The sequence below is a fragment of the Symsagittifera roscoffensis genome, chromosome 3 (genome assembly GCF_963678635.1).
Source record: "Symsagittifera roscoffensis chromosome 3, txSymRosc1.1, whole genome shotgun sequence".
Taxonomy (NCBI): Eukaryota; Metazoa; Xenacoelomorpha; order Acoela; family Convolutidae; genus Symsagittifera; species Symsagittifera roscoffensis.
Window position 1 is genome coordinate 49,725,475 of NC_087064.1, and position 21,426 is coordinate 49,746,900.

The window sequence follows — 21,426 nt, forward strand, 5'->3', positions numbered from 1 at the left end:
TTCTCGTGTAATTTGGTTATCCCACTTCATTCCTTTTCTCCAAATTGCTTGCTGGATTATTCGTAGTCGTATCGTAATAGGTGCCGTTATTCCAATTGGGCAAAAATTGAGGAAGCTGTGCGAAGTAGGTTCCATTGTGTAGGTTGCGAGTTCGTGTAGTTTGTCAGTAGTGAAGCTGAGTGTATCGTTACTTACTCTCCATCGTATTCCGAGGATTCGCTTGAAGATTTTGTGGTCCTTGATTTCGTCTATGGTGATGGATCTATGTTCTTCTGGTATTGTTTGCAGAATTCTATGATCCGTAGTGATCCACTTTGTCAGGTTGAAGCTTCTTTGTTGTAGTACGTGTCCAAGGTCTTCTATGATTTTCACTGCGGTGTCGATGTCGTCGGTGGCTTCGAAGAAGTCGTCCATGTAGAAGTTCTCGTAGACAAGTTTTTTGATGTGGGGATGGCTTTCAGCATTGTTGTCTGCGCAAGTTCTTAATGCGTAAATTGCACAAGTAGGAGAACATTTGGCTCCAAAGACGAATCGAGTGTACTCAAAAAATTCGGGCTCTTCCGCTCCCCAGAGGAAACGAAGAAATTTTCTGTCTTCGGGGTTAACAGAAACCTGCATATACATCCCTTCAATGTCGGCAGTGATGGGATGCTTTCCTTCGCGAAATCGGGTAACTACTCCTAGTAGATTGCAGAGCAAGTCAGGTCCAGTGAGAAGCATATCATTCAGACAAACTACTTTAAATTTGGATTTGGCATTGGAAACGGCGAAGTTTTCCTGGCTTGTTTGGATTGATTACACCATGTTCAGGTAAAATCCATCCTGTCGAAGGCATTTTGGCTCTAATTTCCGTATGTAGTGCTTGCTGAGATCCTGGTCAATTGTATTTTGGTAGAGAGCCAACTTTTCTGAATTCTTGTTAAGTTGTATTTTCATCCGGTTGTATTGGGCAATTGCTGCTTTATAGTTGTTGGGAAGATTTGCATTTGGTTTCCACAGAAGTCCAAGTTGATAGCGGTTATCGTATGGTTTTCCGAAGTGTTTGCATAGCGTGTCTTTCCTCTGATGACATCGTTGTTTCAGGTGATGTGGCATAGGTTTCCATTCGCCAGAATGAAGCGAGAAGATCCGAGATTTGTGTCTCGTCAGTTGATATCTGTATTGGAGTGGCTGTGGCTTGGTGGCTTGAGAAGTATCCAGTGTCGTTGTTTGGTACTGCTTTTGTCCATCCTAGGGCTCTAAGGACTGCTCGAGGAACCTTTTGATTTCCTTTGATGATGGTCTTTGGGCTGATGATGTCAATATTGTCCGTTCCAATCACTAGGGCTACGTCGTTGATGCTGAAGTCCGGCAAACATATATCCTTAAGGTGGTCGTTTTGGCTGCAGATTTCGTTCAACTTTTCGGGCTCCGCTGCATTCAAGTTGATGTTCTCTTTGAACAAAACATTAGTTAGTTCAAACGCTTAAGTGTTATATCCAAATGAATGAACTGTAATATCCACTGTCTTTAGCCTCTATCGTTTGCGAGTTGAAGAAACCTCCAATTAGCAGTTGTTCCTGATGGTTAGTTTCCTCCTGTTGAAGACATGCTGCTTTCGGTTGCGATATGTAGCTATTTATATTTCCTGTATCAAGAAAAGCGTATACATTAAGGTATATGTTGCGGTGACGTAATGTTACTGGTAAAAGTAGCAGCAATGGGCTGTTGATTTTTGATATCTTCTTTTGGCTGGCAAGATGGTTGACTTGATTCGGTCGCTGGTTTGGATTAAACTTTGCTGTTCTTTGTGTTCGTTGTTCGTCGTGTAGAGTTGTGCGATGATGCTGATTGCATTTGCTGCATGTGTGGTTTGATGGGCTGTCTTTTACTTGATGTTGGCCAAGGCAGTTGAAACAAAGTTTCTTTTCAGAAAGGAGTCTCTTCTTCTCTTCCAAAGGTGAATTCTGATACATGCTGCAGTATGCTGGGTGGTGAGTTTGTACGTCGAAGCGACATGGGGTCGGGTATTCGCACTCTAGTTTTAAGAAGTCTTATGTGAAGGCTGGTTGGTTGATGGTCGAGATCCGTTGGCGTGTCGAAGTCTTGGGGCTATTTGTTGTCGATCGTTCGAGTCCAGGGTCATTTGCTGCTGCGGTTGCATAGGTGGTAAGTGATCGCATGCTAATGCAAACTGTCTGATCCAGTCGTTGAAGGCGATCAGATTAGGCTGGTCGATGTTCTGGGCGGTGATGTACTGTGTCCACTGAAGCTGCTGATGGTGTTGCAATTTGTTGACGGCGAAACGAACGTATATTGTACAGTTTAAATCGTCTTTGAACCCAAGAGTCCGAAATGTTTCCACCATGTTACTGATGAATGTGGAAAATTCCATGTACGAATCCCTGTTGTGAGTTGATGGTATCTTGAAGCTATGTAGTCTGTTGACGAAGTCATTGATGATGATGCCGGGTCGTCCATATCGTCGTCGTAGTTGGTGGAGATCAGCGTTGTACATAGTGCTATTGCAGGTGTAGCCAGAAATGGCTTGATTTGCTTTTCCAGTCGTTAAAGTTTGCAGATGAATCATCTTTTCGGCGTCCGAGATGGCTTGATTAAGGATTGTTGCTCCGAAGAGTCCGAACCACATGCTCCACTTCATAGGGTTTCCGCCGAAAGGCTCGATTTTCACTTTTGGGGGCCTAGTCATAAGACTGTAGTTTGCTCGTGACTGTCCATTACTTGACGTCTGAGATACTGCTGCTGGAATGATTTGCTGTTCTGTAACTATGTTGAAGCTGAGGTTTGCGTTGGTGGTGTCGTGATCTGTTTGTTGAAGTGGTAGTCTGTCTATTTCGAAACCTGTCTGGCGACTTGCTGCTGAGTATCTCGGCTATCTGAAAAGTTTTGGTCCTCTACTGTTTGCTCAACTGATGATCCGGGCTGATGGCTGCTGTTGGATAATGTTGACGTCTGGCTAGAGTCCCGATCTAGTATTGTCTGTTGTTGCACTGAATCAGCTGTGGGGGGGGGGGGCTTGAACTGTGGTGGCATTAGTGTTCTGCTGTTGTGGAGTTGTCTCTGCTGTATTTTCTTGTAGCATCTGTCTAAATTCATCCATGATGTCGTCGTGTTCGTCTTGTATATCAGTGAAGCGGTCGATGAGATCCTCCGCAGTGGCGTGCTCAGTCGGGTGGTCTACAAGGTACGTAGTGGCGTCTTCCAAATTGCTGAGAATTTTTTCCATCTCGGTTTCTGAGTCAGCTATGTTGTAGTTTGTATTGATGTCACTGATGGCTTTTCGTACTCGTCTGAAGAGGCGCTCTAGTTGGGCGATGAGAAGATTTCTCTGGGGGAGATTGGTTTTGTTGAGCATGGCTAGTTTGTCGTTGTTGATCGTTCCAGTTGTTGTAGATGTCGTATCCAGTCGTAGTTTTGACCTACTTTGTTAGTTCCTGTCCTAGGTAGCTGGACCTAAACTTAAAAAAGAACAAAGCAAAAGAACAATGGTGCGGTAAACATATTTTCAAAAAAATTATAACGAAATAAAATAAGCAATCGAAAGTTACAAATGCTTGATAGTAAATCGTTCTGATACTTAAACAGGCGGAAAATAATGTAAGCCAAACGTAAAGTTAACGTCCCTATACCAAAGTTAAGCTATGGGGGTCCAAATTGTTAAACCAATTTTTTTAATCTTAAGCAACTGCAAAACGAGTTTTCCTTGGTTGGCACTAAAGACAAATTGTGCTTCCAGCCTGGTCAGGGGGTAGAGGAAGGGTGTGGTTTCTGGCAATTAGCTGAGTGCCATATAGAAAACGAAATTGTAATCGTTTCTAATTTACACGATGTACTTGAGTGTTTCTTGCTTTGAAATTTGATTTGATTATAAATTAGTTGGTTGCACGTGTTTGGTAATTCAGTTTTGATTTTTTTTTTCAATTTTGTATTTGATGAGTTTTGGTTTTCAATTTCTTTCCCGGAGCTTTCCTGATTGCATGTGAAAGGTTAAGTCATCTAAGATGGTTGTCAATTGTCAAATTGGCATATAACATAGATCTTAGCCAAGCCAAGTTGCGATTGTCAATATTTGAGCAATAAAATCAGTTCAGCAAGTTTCTGCTTCTTCTCGATCTTGTCTCGAAACAAATTGAAAGTATTACTAAACCAAAATGTGTTCTTTCAGGTTGAATGTTTTAAAAAAAGTTTTGATTGAAAACAATTCCAGCCGATATAATATTGAAGCAGTTTTATTTGACAACTTGAAGCCTTTCACGCAAGTACTAGTCATTTCATATCCTCAGTTCAACTAAAAATTTTGTGATGTCTGAATCCTAACTAATTGATTTAACAAATCTGATGCCCTCAAAATTGTCCCCAAAATGTGCTGATTCAAACACTATTATTGAGCCGTTTGATGCCAATTTTAAGATTCCCAAAATGCTAGAAATAAAAAAACGCCGAAATTCTAATCTTCAAAAGTGAGTAGCTCAAAGTGTTTTCTTCGAAATCATTTGTATGTTGATTACCCAAAATCACGCTATGGTGTGAGCAATGAGCAAGTGTGTTGCAACCGAGGAATAGACTTTTTCCCCATTAACAAATTTGTTCACAAGATGACTGAAGTTTTACTCATCTTGAATACTGTTTTTTGGCCAAGTAACAAACAAACTTTTTCGAAATTCCATTTTTTCTGCATTGTGAATTTACATTTTAATCAAAAGCTTTTTTGTGTTGATAGTAAAATTACCCGATTTCAGTACGTTTTGTCTTTGTCTGGCTGAAAAAATTTTCGACTCTATTTTATCAGCTTAGTTATTTCATATCGTGATTTTGGAGAAGCGAAAAGTTTTAGTTTGTGAATGGGTGATTTGAGGTTGAGGGGGACTTAATAGTTTTTCATTAGTCCTATTTTTTGATGGTTTCCGTCTTTTTTCTTCTGTTTGTTTTGTTTCTGTCTTTTCTTCAAGCTTAGAAAAACTAAGACTAGTCTCTGCTATGGCTAGTCTCTGCTAAGATTTTTTCGGCTTTTTTAACGCGTGGTAATTTAAGTTTTTCAAAGCAAGCTTTTCAAGCGATGAAACTTGGAAATGTTTCAAAATTTTTCATAGCACGAATCGCTTTGCGCAAAATTGTTCACGACTAAAATAAATTAAATAATTCAAAACTTAATAGAAAGACATTCAAACATCTTCTCGCAAGTTCTTTTTTCCTTATTTTCATGGCGATTGTTGGGTTTCTTTTTCTCCGTAAAAAGTCTTTAAAACGTCTCGAAAACTACAGATGTGCATCCATCCACTTTAATGCAATATATGCACATTTTGAGTTCATCTGCTAAAAAGCATAAGTAGCCCTCCCCAAATACAAACTTTGAAATGCCGCTAAAAGCGTGACCGACATCTAGTTTTGAAAGTGGAATGGACATCAATGTCTTCTTAGCAAAAAAAAAGAAATTTTAACCTTTTGATCCAGTTTTCCTAAAATGGATTAGTTTCATCACAAAAACAACAATGATAAAATGTTCTTGAAATTCAAAGAGTTTAAAGGGCTTCAAATTTGTTCAAAATTTGAGATGTTTTTTTTTTCAGCGAAAGGCAGTGTTTTTTATTAGTCAAAAAGTCTTGCGTTCATTACCCTTTTTAAATCTTCGATTGGCTCTTTTTGCGATTTTTATCGCTTTATATTTTTTATCGGAATCTATTTAAATTGTGAATTAAGAAAAAAAAGTGGGTTTAGTAAAAGCATTTTTGCTATAATCCAAATCAGGATTTGTAGCATTGGAATTTTCATAGCATCTGATATCTTTTTTTTGTGGCTAGCTTTCATTCATAGATGAGCGTCCGTGACTGAGAGCTTAAAGCGTGTGACTTAAATCTCTAGGTCGAGTGGCTGAATGTTATAGAAAAGTTTTAAATTTAGGAAATTTTTTTGCCCAAATGGTTCATGTTTTAGGAAAAAATTGCTGTCAAAAAAGGCCTCAAGTACTTTCGATGTGAAGATAAATGCTACTCTTGCCATAAAGACTGCTTCAACCTCAAAGACTGCTATTGCCTTAAATTATGGACCGCTCAAAGCAAATGTTCGAGAACTCTCCGATTCAGAAACATGGAACATTTTGGCCCTTTGGCCGAAAGGAAGATGAAATTACGACAATTGTTTCCTAAAATAAAGCTAGTTAATTTCTTGCACTCCAGGAAAAATCAAATAATTTTGAACGGATGGTTCGTGTTCCACGACGCAAAAGGGTTAATCGACGTGAGACCAATTCTGGAAACAGATCGTCCATTTGGCCTCGAGGTAAATCGAGAAGGCGATGCGGCACCACTTCAACTTACCACACCCAAAGGCGATGCGGCACCACTTCAACTTACCACTTATTTGCTGCTTTCGTCCGATAGCAGCAAATGTAGTTATGATTAAAGATATTTTGTATTTTCCCAGAGAAATTGCAACTTGGTTTGAGTAACTTCAAGCTTTAGCGTTTTTTTGTTTAGGATTTCTGATTTTTTATCGGTTGTTGCTGTGTAATAATGAGTAATCAGTAATCAGTTTTCTCATTTAAATTCTTTTTACGCTTATGTTTTTCGAGCGTTGGAGAATTAATTCAAAAATTTAGGGAAAATGTTGTATATTCGGGTTCAAATACCAAAATAACAATCCTCTAGTGTTTTTAAGAGTCGATGAATGTGGTTCAGGCACTTATGTAGGTCACCATGATTGTTTTAATAAGAAAAGTTGGAAAATTTGTTCAGGCTCACATTTTTTTCACGGTTTGACTTTGATTTATTTCAATTCAATTCCTTTGTTAAAAAGAAGGCAGTGTTCACTATTGAACAGCAAAAGCGTAGAACTCAGGAAAAACGTGATCGTTTTCTAGTTTCAAAAATGGAAATTAAATATCAGATTTCCCAGCGAAATGAAAATGAAACCGATTGATCCTGTTTTCTCAATATGGGTTAAATTTATCAAAAATTGTCATTCAGAAATTGTTCCAGAAATTCCTTGAACTTTAATGACATCTGTTTTGTTTTCTAAAAGTCGGAGTTCTAGACTTTTTCAGAATACAAATAAGTGTTTTTTTTATTTGCGTACATTACTCTTTTCCAATTTTTGTTTATTGTTCTGCCCGACAAATAGGTTTACACCTGACGAAGATAAATGGAACGAAGTTTTGGAACAAATATTTTCTTTTTGGTTAAGGTAATATTATCAGTTAATCAAATTGCAGTCGTTACGGCTTGAATTTGACATTTAATTTTTTGAGGGGTTGGGAAGAGGTTTATTTAATAAGGAGTTTATTCACATGGGTCGATAAAAGCATTATCTTAAATAGCAATTGCGCGGCACAGTAGGACATTTTTCCGGTCTTTTACTGCATTCGAAGGCTAAATTGGCAGATATGTTTGAAAATCTTTGAGCTTAAGCAAAAGCGGCATTTTTGATTTCAAAAAACGCCAAAAAGTGTTAATCAACAAGGAAATAATATCAAAATATTATTTCAGCGAACAGCATTATAGATTAAAACGTCATAATTTAAGTTCGCGATTTCTTAAAACCTGTGTTATGAAAGATTCGAGTTTTTTAAGGTCGTGAACCTAGTTCAGACTTTTATCTAAGTCGAGATGATTTTTTTCAGGAAAAGTCTTTAAAAAATTGCTCAAGCTCAATTTAAGTTTTTCGCGGTTTGACTAATGATTTGTTTTTAATTTCAGTGCATTCCTTTACCTATACGTTTCAGTTTTTTTAATTTTGCTAGTTGGTTTACATGCTGTAATGACTACCAGGTGATGTTGGGATTTAAAGTTTAAATAACAAATCTGTTCACAATAGTTACTTTGTTCACCATGCTAAATTTCATTACCTAATGACAAGGTAACAATAGTTCTTTTTGAACAAACTTGATATTCAAATTTAGCCGCCAATTAAATAAAACCTTCCCCCACGAAGTATATAAACCCATCCCGGCTCCTCCCCTGCTCTTAGTTATTAGGTCAGCTAAAACAAACAAACTTGCACAGTAAAACATCATGTGAACTTTTATTCAATCGTATATAATTCGTAACCCTATGGCCGTCAAAAAAGCCGTTGTTTTGCATAAGAGAAGATTTACGTAATTCGGACTCGCATATAATTCGCCATGATTTGTTTTTGTTTTTTTTTAGGTTAAGCCTTGAAATTTGTTCAAGCTCAACTGTACTTTTTCACTGTTTGACTTTTGATTTTTTAAATTTTTAAATCTTTTGTTTTGTTAAAAGGAGAGAAAAACTCCTTCATCGAACAGCAAAAGTGTTAGGTTCACAAAAAACTTGATTCACTTCTAATTTCAAGAATGGATTTTCAGTATCAAATCTCCCGGCGAAACAAAATATGATCTATTTTAAATCGCTAGTTAACTGAGTGAAAGGCAGAAACGATAAATTACAAAGACAGCAAAAAGCAAAGAGACTAAAAAACAGGAAAGGAAAGCCATATAACTAAAACAAAAATTTAAGCGCAAGCCTCAAAGCTGCGCGTTTGGAGTACTTGTTTTTTAATTCGACGGTAATTATTGAAACTTTATCCGGAGAAGATTCAACATAGGACTCAAATCAACTTAACTAAGTTCAAGAACATTACTATCTCTAGCTACCTGTTTAGCAGGCAAATATAAAAATGTAGAATTTTTTGATGCCAAGTTTTATCAGCAAAAACTTAATGATTGAAACGGTTGTGTTTCCCAAGCAATCAATTAAAGTTTGCGCAAAAGTTTTGCTCAATCTGAAGCAATTTTATGGGACACATTGTGTTTTTGAGACCCCAAGTATAACTTAAACAGCGTTAAGAGTTATAAACGGTTATTCAGCCAAAACGAGTCATATGAAAAATCAATGCAACACAGGTTGGCTTTCAAAACGAAGCCCCACAACGCCACAAAGTTCTTTTTGTATGTTTAGATATTTGCAATCTGCATTTCCTCCTTTATGGAACTTTCCAATCCCTATAAAAGACTAATTTAACAGTTAGGCATATACAAAATTGCATGTTGTACCGTATCTCCGCTCCCTTTTTTGTAATTTGGAGGGGAGATAGTTTACAAAATCCTAGTCTTCATGCAGTTAAACATTTGTCAGTGACTATGAATTGGTGGGACAACGTCTGGCTGAATGAGAGATTTGTTTTGTTCATGAGTCAAGTGATGCTGGAACACAACTGTGTTAAAAGTTATTAACGGTTATTCAGCCAAAAAGATTCATAGAAAAAATTACTGCAACACAGGTTGGTTTTCAATATGAGCTTCACAAATTTGCAACTAAATTGAAATAACATCTTCTGTTAGTTGAATTTCTTTTTTGACTGGTTCTTTTTTGGGCACAATTAGCTAGGGTGTGGCATGCGAAAAAAGACAAGACTATTGAGAGTAGATTTTTTTAATTTTAGAAAAATAAAGGTAAAAAAACAAAACTGCAAGGCGACAATTCGTAACAGGTGACAGTTCCTACTAAGCGACAATTCGTTACAAGGCATTAGCAAGTACAATACGCTGGCTCCGCTGCGCTTACACCCGGCACGAGAGGAATACTGTGTGTGAATCAATATTCCATGCCTAACCTTCTGTTACGAATTGTCGCCTGTTACAAATTGTTGCCTATTACAAAAATTTGACAATTTCAAGTCTGAATCGGGTGCCACAAATAATCTTTAGAATGGGTTGAGTGATACATCATATTGAAGTCCAATTTGCTTATATTACTATGACTGTCTAATTTGGCTGATTTTTATTCTTAAGTCAGATCTTTCATTTACCACCAAACAGAAAAAACTACAAATTGGAAAAAATACATTCTAAACCGTAGTTTTTTAATATCAGAAACTTTATTTGAAACTGAACAAAAAGTTTAATGAATTGATTACTTTTTTAAGCTGGATTCGGATAGCTTGAAAAGGCGGATTTTTCTTTACAAAACTTATAGCTAACTGTCGTTGTCCAATGGAAGTTTTCCAAAATGCCCCGCGTTTTTCAAAAAACGGTGGTGATATCTTGACTGAGTTTTCAAAACTTTTTCTATGAGCTTGCTTTATTATTTTTATTCTTTTGAGCATTAATAGTTTTAGGAATGCTGAAATAGTTACTGAGTTAGTTAAAGCTCAATTTTTTCACCCCAAATTACTTTTTTGCTCTCTTCTATAATTGCCATTACTTATGCGGATGGAGCTTCCCAAGCAGTTCCATTGAGTTTTAACTCAAAAGAAGGATAGTTAATAATGAATCATGCTACTTTTAATACATATAATGGCATTTTTTTTTTCGCGGAGTCTCGATAAGGCATTTTTATTTAATAGACTCAGGTTTTATTTTATATGCTGAAATATCGGTCAAAAAAACTCTTGTAAGAAATCAAAAGCAATTTATTGCATTTTTTCTACGTTTGTGCCGAGCATAAAATATGTTCCGCTTTAAAAAAATTAATTTTTGTATCTTTTTTTACCACTAAACAGAAAAAGCTACACATTGGAAAAAAAACATTCTAAGCCGTAGTTTTGTAAAGACTATGGTCGGACCATTTTGAGCTACTCATTCAGTATATATTCTTTTGATGATGTATGATGTCTGTTCTTATTTGATTTTCCGAAATCTTCCAAAGCATATTAAAAAAATTTACAGCGCAGCAGGCAAAATTATGAGGCCAAAAAATAGGCAAAAAAATATTATAGACACTTTTTATTGAAAATTTTTGACTGAAAAATCGCGCTTTTTCAGCGCGCGTTCTCCCCTCAAAAATAGTATATATTGGCGCCAAAGGCTCATTTAGAAATTTTTTAGGGTCCATTACCAAAAATTGATTTTTCAAATCAGTACAAAGGGGGGACTCTTGAGGGGGATTTCTAACTGAAAAGGACTCTCAGGGCTAGCTAGAATTAAATATCCCTGCTTTCCCATACCACAAACTACTTGGTTCAAGTTACTTTTTTTAGGAAATCTAGCTGACATAATAACTTTCTTACGCAGCTACAGAACGGTTTCAATATTTCAGATGAAACGTTTTCGTTCAACTAGTTAGTCATCCGAAGTTTGATGTCATGATATTTTTAGGAAAAGGAGACGCTTTTAGTGGCGAGAGGGTCAAAAACCTGAAAAGGTGTCCCTAACCCACTAAATTCTACTATGATTATGACCAATATAGATTTTGTGAAGATTCAGTAATATGTTTTTCAATCATACTTTTTAAAAATTATTCAGTCTTACTGTTTCTCCTGTACCACATCCCTCTTTTTACTATTTAAGTAAAAAAGAATGTAGTTGTTAGATGTCATTAAAGGTTCATGTGTCAGTGAGTGAATTGGAGATTTTTTTGTTTCTTTTCCGGGAAAAATGTCCTAAGAATAGTTCAAGCTCAAATATCATTTGCATTAAAGCTCATGTTTAAATGGAACTCAAGCAACGCTTTCTGTATCCGATTGTGCAATTGTTCAAAAAACGTGAATTATTTCTTTCTGTTTTAATGAATGACTTTGATTTTTAGATGTCGACTGTTAATTTTTTGATTTTTAGACAGTAAAGACTATGGTCTATTCTGTGCTACTCATTCAGTATATATTCATTTGATGATGTCTGTTCTTAATACGAGTTATATTGTTCTTTATAGGAAATGCATTTGAAAATGTCAGAACTAGTGGAGTCACGAAGTTTGCCGGATATTGTCCCCCAGACATACAGGTTTTTTGAAAGTTTTTTTGAGGTAACGCCTTTCTCAGCATTGTCTCCTTAGGATCAGATTGGGACTTTGCTGCTATCTAAGGAGTTGAGACGGTTTCCTGCAGAAAGTTAAGAAACTGAGGTTGCAACTACTAAAACACTTTTTTTTTCTCAGGTTTTCTTTGTTTGTAGATTGCACGGCTTATTAGATCTGCTTATTAGATCTTCTTTTTTTCCGAAAATGTTTGTTATACAATTTTTATAAATGACAAATTTTTATTCATACAATTTCCATTTGAGACAAACTTTTAGTCATACATTTTCCATATATAGAAACATGTTTATCATAGAGTTTTCATAGAATTTTCTGTACGTATGGCATTATATGGATTTGTATGACAAGAAGTTTTTCATATATGGAAATTGTATGATTAGAAGTATTGGTCAACCGGGAACGAGTGAGCGGAGATTCAATCTGTCTGAGAAATCGTTACAAATTGGTTGAAGGAATAGTTTATTTACCATACTTGATTTGTTACTTGGAGCAAAATCTATCACATTGTGTTTTAAATGGCTTGTGTGGAGATGATTTTCACAAAAAATCTGAACTAAAAAAACCTTTTTTTATTTTCTTACAGTTAATTTTTTCATGTTAATACTGCTCCATATACCTTACGAGCAGTCTTGTTTCAATTTCATTCTTGTCACAAATCCTGACTTAAAACCCGATTTTATCTTCTCTTTCGCTTTTTGTGTAAAACAAAATAATTATAAGAATTTTTTTTTTTCATTAAAAGCAGTTATAGCACAATGGTAATCAATAGTTATGATTTCTAATTGTTTTTTCAATCCAACCAGCAAAAACAGGTATATTCATGAAAACATCCCTGCCATTGCACCTTTCCCTAGGAAAATCGACAAGTGGTTCAGAGTGACTCATGATCCCATAAAGACAAAGCGGAACTATCGTTCCACAATGAAAAATATAAAGAGGTCCTCCTTCGTCTAGATGACACATGTTATTGTCAATCGGAAATTTCTGGACCCGAATTAAATCTATATCTCCCCATAAAGTGACCTCAAATGGGTTCAGCTCCACTACTGTGTTCATAAAGTAGGCCTCCATAAGTTGGTCGGCATATTTGACGTTGTATCTGGACCTGTTAGTTGCCCCCATGCCACACGCCCCCAAAATACGCCCGTCCTCCACTTGTTTGGTGCAAACAGGAATAATTTTTTGCGGGTCTCGAATTGGTGCTTTGAGTTTGATTAACGCAATGTTGCTCGATAGCTGGTCGCCGAGCTTGAAGCTGCAACAAATATATGCTTATTTTCTGATCAATAGTGTGTGCATGAGTTTTAGGATTGGGGTGTTGCACTTTATCTTTCACATAGCGTTTGATTGGACAAATAAATGTAGTACCTTGAGAAAATTTCCAACAGGGAGAATACCCCTCTGGTAGTAATTTACGACATCGTTTTCTGCCCGGATAGACTTTTTTGATGTATTTTTGGCGCCAACACAAATTGTTACAATATTGTTCCTTTCGAAAAAAGTGCTATTCTTTGGTCTACACCTTCCATAAAATCCCCAAAACGCGAAGCAAAAAATTGAGGTTTGGATGAAAGTCCCCCTCTCCCAAAGGCCCTGCAGTAGGTGGACAGGGGCTAAAATCCAGGGTGTCGTCAGAGCTCGCCCATTTTGAATTAGCTGACCTCTGGTCGCGAGCTTTATTATAAATTCATTAGCCCATAAAGCTTTTGCTCATCAATAGTCGAAGCAAACTTATGCAAACCCACACTTGTTTAGCTCCAAAGTCACTTGCATTTGAAATCGTTGAATCAGAAATTAGTAGTTTCTGTACAATATGCACAAAAAGAAGTTAAATTATCTGTACAAAATTCCATCTATTTTAGAAGCTTTCAAGCAAAAAACAGAGATTGAATTGCAGTATTAACAAAAAAACTTCAAACTAGAAGAAGTATCAAAATTTTTCATCAGGTTTAGCATTTTAAAGGTTTCCAGAAAATTACGGTTTGCGGTAAACAATTCATCTCGAGTGCCCGAGTTGAAAAAAAAAATGCTTCCATACAGTTCTATTCCATGAAAATCACATTATAAGCTTCTCTTCATACATTGGAATTATTAGACAGGCATTTTTTCATACTATGGAGTTGTGTGACAAACATTTTCCCATGTAAATTTTTGTGCTTCGATTTATGCTTGTTTTTCGCCGTGAACATACCAACCAAAATTTTCTCAAATGAGAAAAATCAACAGGGTAAACGGCATTGAAATCGCGGACAAAACTACGTTTTGCTATACACAAAGTCAGATAAAAATTAAATTTCACGCAAGATTTTTACCAAAAAATGTTACAATGGCTACAAAACCTTTTTGATATGGCTACGAAGCCTCTGTTTCAAAAAATTCAGAGTTTGAAAATCATGGCCTAATTTTTGAGCAGATTTAGGTTTTATGTTAACATCTAAAATAAAAGATCACAATTTTTGTCATTCCAGAGAACCCTCGCATCCAGTTTCAAGCGTTAATAATCGATTATGATATGTTTTTAGTACCAGTTTTACAAAAACTGAGAAAAAATTGAGTTTAATCAATTAATAATCGATTATAATCTCTCTCTTTGAAATCGAACAAAATCAATTATAATAAATTATAATCGATTAAAATCGATCAATTTTATCCAAGTTTCAAATTAATTTGTTTTGCAGAGAAAATCCATTATAATCTATTATAATTGTTTATACTCCCTTTTGTTTGTCCATTTTGTTTTAGACCTTGCACATAAAGTGACCTCTATGAAATTTTTGTTTCGTGGTAAAACTTTGTGTTCAGCTGGACCAAAACGTGACAAGATATCTCATTTTCAGAGATTTTTGACAAAAAAAAGTATTAAATTTGATAATCATAGATTGTAAGAGATTATACGATTTTATAGGAGATTATAAGAGATTATAAAAGATTATAAGAAATTATAAGAGATTTTCGGAAAAATTATAATCAATTATAATTGATTTTAATTTATAATAATTCATTCACCTTAATTGGATACATTCAACAAAAATAATATTTTATAATGGATTATAAATCGCTCAAGCATCTAAATTTGGCGCTTATAATTATGATAAAAGTACAATTATAATTGTTATCTAATAGATTTTTTTTCTCTTTTTACTGAGTGCGGGTCTTCACTTGATTCTCTTTGGTAGACAAAACTGTGCGTGGACTATGTTAGATGCCGAACTTCAAAACTTCAAAGTGTCTGAGAATTTTTTTTTGTTCTTTCAACTAGTTTAGCTAAAGTGAGAAATAATTTTTTTTCTCAGTATTGGATTTTTTTTGAGTGCTTGTCATACAACTTTTTAAAATGGAAATTGTAAGATCAGCGTTTTTTTGTTAAAAAAACTAAAATTTTGCTGCCAACAAAATGTTCTCATTCAGCTGAAACCCCATATACGCTTATTTAAACCAGCCTTAGAACCCTTTTCGAAGAATTTCTGAAAAAAAATAGCTTATCTTACATTTTTCTACTTGTCATAAAACCCATGCATGGAGTAGTATGAAAACCATTTTTGTATAGAATTGTATGACAAACCAGGTGATTGCCACTGAATGCAAAATTCAGGTGGAGGTTTCTCTCTGAACCAAAAATTAAAATTTTGCAAATTAAAACATCAAAAAACGTACTTTGAAATGTTGCCCGATTTTTCTTTGCGACCTATGCCTATGAACTTTGCGTGTCCCTGTTAAAGCTATCGCATCTTCTAAGCGACTTATGTCGCAATTTTGCGCGGTTCATTTGGTGTTTTAAACGGCGGCGTGACTGAAGTTTTTGCTCGCGAGATGATTAGATGCACCTTTGGAGCTGGGTAGTTTTCCCGGGTATTTTTGGAGAGCTGTATGTCATGGCATAAGTATCCAATCACAACCAAGTATTCAAACAACAAGTAATAAAACTCAATCTCACGCTTTCTTTCGAGCTTTTGGGCACTTCAATTTGAGTGGCTAACATTTTATTAGAAGCAAAAAGTTTGGACAGACAAAAATTATTAAAATAATTGACCTTTTTCAGACAATTTTTGCATGCAAACGCTAATATTTCCGACACAAACTAACCGCACTCAGTAAAAAGAGAAAATAATTGATTAAATTACAATTATGATTGTGCTTTTATCAAAATTATAATTAGCTATTATAAGCAATTTATAATCCATTATGATGATAACATTTTTCGTCTGATTATAATAAATTATAATCTATTATAATTGATCATATTTTTTTCCAAATTCTCTTATAATCTTATATAATCTCTTATAGTCTCTTATAAACTCCTTTAATCAATTATAATCTAATATAAAAAAGTTCAAAAAAATTTCTGTCGAAAATCTCTAAAAGTGAGATGTCTTCTCAGAACACAAAGATTTACCACAAAGCGAAAGTTTCATGGAAATCCCTTTATATTAGTTGAAAGAATCCCGAGGTAAGTGAAATATAACTTCTATATAAAACATGAAAGTAGAGCAGTGTGCTGATATTTTGATGTTCAAAAAACTTAAATTAAAATTTACATCATGAAACAACTATAATCAAAAAGAGTGAAAAAAACATTAAAAATTTGAATTGATTTGAAAACTGTTAAAACTTTTTCCCATTTTTTTTTACAAAAACCAACGTCTACAAAAAGCTTAAAATATAAGCAATTCATGTGCAAGGTCGAAGACAAAATGGGCAAACAAAAGGGATTATAAACAATTATAATCGATTATAATGGATTTTTTCTGCAAAACAAAATAGTTAAAATTTCGGTTAAAATTAATCGATTTTAATCAATTATAAAGTTGTATAAGTGATTATATTTGATTTCAAAAAAGAGATTATAAAAGATTTTTAATTGATTAAAATCAATTTTGTCTCACTTTTTGTTAGACTGGTACTAAAATTATATTATAATCAATTATTAACGCTTGAAACTGGATGCGGGTACAGTACTGATTTAATTTATCAGCACAAATTGAACAAAACTTGAATTTTCAAACGAGTTTTACTCAACTTGGGTTAAGATTAGACAAAAAATGAAGAGAAAAAAAAGTTGTTTCATCAGAATTAATAAGGTGCATTTTTTTCTCCGAAAGTCTCAACCAAAATTTTATCCCAAAAATGGGTCATTTTGACTTTTTTCAAATAATCAAGAATTATGCTGATACGACTTTGTTTTTTGACGAGGAAGATATATCACAAAAAGCTTCTCACACAGCCCAACAAAGTTCTAGAAGGGTTTAATCTCCAAAGTAAATTGTTTCAAATTTGTTTTTAAGCTAAGACTTTTGGTTTTATATAAGAAAAATCGCATCTCTTGCATATCAAGCAAAAATATTTGCTCATACAGGTTTTTGGAGATTTAACCTTGCTAGAACTTTGTTGGGCTGTGTAAGAGGCTTCTTGTGATATATCTTCTTCATCAAATAACAAAATAGTTTCAGAGTAATTCTTGATTAATTGAAAAAAGCCTAAATTACCCATTTTTGGGGTGAAGTTTTGGTTGAGATTTTTGGAGAAAAATTGCAATGCTTTATTTCTGATTCAATACTAAACAACTTTTGTTCTCTTCACTTTTTGTCTAATCTGAACCCAATTTGAGAAAAGCTTGTTTGAAATTTCAAGTTTTGTTCATTTTGTCCGGATAACTAATATCAGCACTGTATGTCTCAATGTCACCTAAAAATTCAAATTTGCATATAAAAAATGCTCAAAATTGGCAGATGCTTTTTAAAATCATTTTTGTCAGTCCAAACTTTTTGCAATTCTCTTTAACTTACGAACCAATGCGTGCGTTTAAATGTTCACTCACTATTCTTCGTGACTGAACCACATTTCTATGGGAAACATTGTGAATAGATCCATGCTCACGAAGTCTCCCACCTCCACAAACGACTGACTAGCTGAAACATTTACCAAATACCAGGAAAGTCCGGAACATCAGTTGTAATCATCAAACGATGTGTGACCTTTACTGTTAGTATTCAAACTTTTCTGTTTTCTGTTTTTAACTGATTCTTTTACAAGAACCTAGAAAGTTTTGGACTCACTAAATCTCTTTTTGACCCCATAACTAACTGAATTTCTTTTTGAAAACTCTCTTTTATGATAAATTTAACAAAAGGTTTACTGTCCCAATCAAGAATTAGTTCGTTTGAAAAAGTATGATTTTGAAAGTGAAAAACTATCGCGACCGAAACTTGGCATTTTCAAGTTTAGCGGACCGATGAGATTTTCCGCGACCAGCGCGACCCAAGAAAAGTTAATTGCATCCGGTGCGACCAAAGCATTAACCGCGGCTGGCACGACTTTGTTTTTTATTTGCTACAATTTTTAGTTTTAATCTGTAATTTATGAAACAAGTTACGAGTTCAGTGCCCGTTTTTTCCGCAAAATTTTCATTTAAAAAAGTCGATTATTGTGTTTTTTGATATCAGTGGAAAACGTTAGAGCCGTGCATTCATTTTTCAAAAAAAAACACATAGGCAATATTTTTTCAAAAAGTTATGGGGCTTTGCAAGTGTGGCAGTTTTGGACAATGAGTATATAACAATTTATTCGCGCAGTATATAGACAATATATAGCATTTATTTACATGCAACAGGCGAGTCAATCGGATCAACCATTTACTCTTACCAACAGATTATGTATCTTTTTATACTTCACATAGCTTGTCGTTGGATAACTTTCCCAAAAAATTCTGTAAACGAACAGAAATTTTTTATAAAAACTTGTTCATCGATCTTTAAACCAAAAACTATTTGACAGACAAAAAAACTGGCCCTCAGAACATTCAAGTCATAAGAATTTTCAGGTATAGCAGTTCTAGTGTCCCATTTTGTGTGGGAAAAATAAAAAGAAGCTGATCCCTCATGAACGCAACACTAAGCTATATAGTAGCTTAGCAATCCATTGCCCTTTTCGTTTTTATTTTGGCTAAAAACTTATAAACAACTCACCTTCTTGATTTTCCAAACAGTGAGCTGCTGTGACTATCCAAAAGGGATGTATGATAGATCCCCCGCAGTACGTTGTGCTAGTTCCATTGTGGAGCTCAATTCTAACGTAGAAAGAACGAGGGCGGCTTTTTACCCCATTCACTATTGAAGATGTTATGGATCTGGAAATATATTTTTTCGAATCTTGATTAGAATATATGACAGCAGTTCTTACCTCTTTTATTAAAATTAAAACGAGAAAAATCTTCTCGAGATACATTTTTCAATCTTTGTTTTGTTAAACCGAGTCAATATCTAACCTTTCAAAACAACTTCAGTTTTAATTTTGACCTTTAATGTAGTTCGTTATGAAATTTACTCCAGCATGATCAAAACTGTTTTGCAATTTGAACCACAGCCCATAACTCACTGATATTGGAAAGCATAACGTAAATTCAAATAAAGAATAATCCAAACTTAAGAGTAAAATGAAGATTTGCAAAAGCTTACAATATTTCAACCTCTGAGTTTTTTCCATTTTTTTTTCATTCGCATAGAGGTGGGCTTAAACATCTAATGAAAATCCGCATCCAGTTTCAACCGTTGATCTATCCTCAAGCTTTTTTCTTCCTAAAATTGAAAAAAAAAATATTATAATCAGTTAACAATCTCCCGGGTTGACCAAAAATGCTAATCCTAGGGTTGATGCCAAAAATGCTACTCCTAAATGCTAGGGTTGACCATAGATTCCATAAGCACAAAAATAGCATGAAAGATTTGTGGTTATTGATTTTTCAAATATGATAATTGTATGACTAGCATTTTCTCACAAAAAAAAAGATTTTTTTTTAATTTAATTTCTCAAAATTTTTGGGATGGGACCAAAACCATAGTTTACTAAAAACTAGAGTCATCAAAGGTTTGATCGTCTTGATTTACAATGCATTAGAAACGACCTGAAAGTTAAAAAAGTTTTCTTACACAAATCATATACTGAAAGCATCAGACTTTCAAATTTTAGCAAAACTTTTGAAATTGAACATTTTTAAAATTTGATTTTTTAAACTATCAGACAATGATCAAGGCATACAACAGAAATAGGAGTGTTTAGCGTTTTTGTTCAAGTTATCCAGAGAAACGGAAAAAACATCCAATTTTTCTGTATCCAGGACTACGTTAAACAGACAAAAAAAAAATTTTTTTTTTGGAAATGTTTGTTTAAGTGCAAAATTTAATTTGCGATTGAAAAAAAAAAAAATCGGCAGCAATATCAAATTTTTGTTGTTGCCATCAAAAAAATTCTAGTCATACTATTCCCATATATGTTTTTTGACAAATAAGTTTTTATTTTTAATCAATACAAGAAAAAAAAGTTTTTTGATAATCCGATGAAACCATTTTAGCAGTGTATGAAGTTTGTATGATTAGTACTTTTTCATAGAATCAGTTTATGGAATTTATGATTAGCATTTTGGGTCTATGGAAGTCAACCCAGTCTGTTATAATCCCTCATTTTCACTGCAACTTGTGATCATTCACGAAACATTTTATTCGATTGAAGACTACAATTGTAATTAATATTTTTCGATGCAAATATAATCGATTTTTTTTGAAAATCTATGTGTTTTTTTGTAATGAACACGATTCTTTTTTAATCCATTAGAATCGATTTTAATTACTTGCACGTTTTCTTTTGACTTTGCACATGAGTTGCTGAAAATTGATGTTTTTGTTTTAAAGCTGATGGAAAACAGTTGTAGAAAAGTACATTGATAAGATTTGATGATTAGTTACCCGAGTTATCTCTCAACAACCGCTTTCAACTTACCAGAAATTTTTCAACTAAAATGAAGGAATTCTTGTGCATAATTTGTTTTGTGGTAATATTTTGGGTTCAGAGGAACCAAAATATGACAAGACATCTCATCTTTAGAAATTCTGTTTTTGACAGCAACAATATAATCCATTATAAGATATGTTTGTGATGTAACAACTTCCTGGAAAAATTCACGATTATAAGCGACTTTTCATCTTTTAAATATTCATTTTTCATAAATGTAATCGATTTTAAATGCCACAAAAACTACATTTCAATGGGTTATAATCAATTAATGAAACCCAGGGGCGGATTAATGGGTGCGGATGCCCCCTTCCTCAGGGATTTGACCGCCTGCCGACTCAAAGGGTCTCCCTTTGTACTATTTTGAGATATCAATTTTTGGTGAGGAATCCCAAAAATTTTCTAGAGCCGCCTTTGGCGCCATAATAATTTATTGATGGGGGAGCGCGAGCCAAAAAATAATGCAATTTTTGGTCAACATTTTTCTAAAAATTCCTAAAAACACCTTTTTCTAAAAACTCCTAAAACTAAAATTCCTAAAAACACCTTATTGCTTCGGGAGAGCTCGGAAAATCAATTTGGTCGACTAAAAAAAAGGATCAAAAAATTTTTGAACTTTTTTTGAAGATCCACCCCCTTCAAGAAAATCCTAGATCCGCCCCTGCTAAAACCTATGTTTGGATGCGGGCAGTTTAATTACACTAATTCTTAATATGTTTACTACTGACTCCATTTCAGCGAAGAGTGATTCAATTGATCAGACTCGAACGGTTCAGACTTTTTTTTTATCATTTTACCTAATTTTTGGTTGGATCTATTTAACAGTCCCCTATAGAATCAACCAAAGTATCCAACAGTGAATGAAAATATTGAATTAGCACAATATTTTTTTGATAAAACTCTAATTTAGCTGCAATCCGATTTGACCTGTGAAAAA

The 21,426-nt window shown here is 34.3% G+C and overlaps 1 long non-coding RNA gene across 2 annotated transcripts; it reads right to left on the minus strand.

The window, feature by feature from the left end:
• Positions 1 to 12,454: 12,454 nt before the first annotated feature.
• LOC134842790 (uncharacterized) lies at positions 12,455 to 18,998 on the minus strand. Of its 2 annotated transcripts, XR_010162551.1 has the most exons (4): positions 18,970 to 18,998; positions 18,671 to 18,831; positions 17,524 to 17,614; positions 12,455 to 12,963 (listed from the first exon to the last, which is right to left on the minus strand). It is a non-coding gene; the product is annotated as an uncharacterized LOC134842790 (long non-coding RNA). The 2 variants fall into 2 exon arrangements; XR_010162550.1 differs by having other exon boundaries at positions 18,671 to 18,976.
• Positions 18,999 to 21,426: the final 2,428 nt, after the last annotated feature.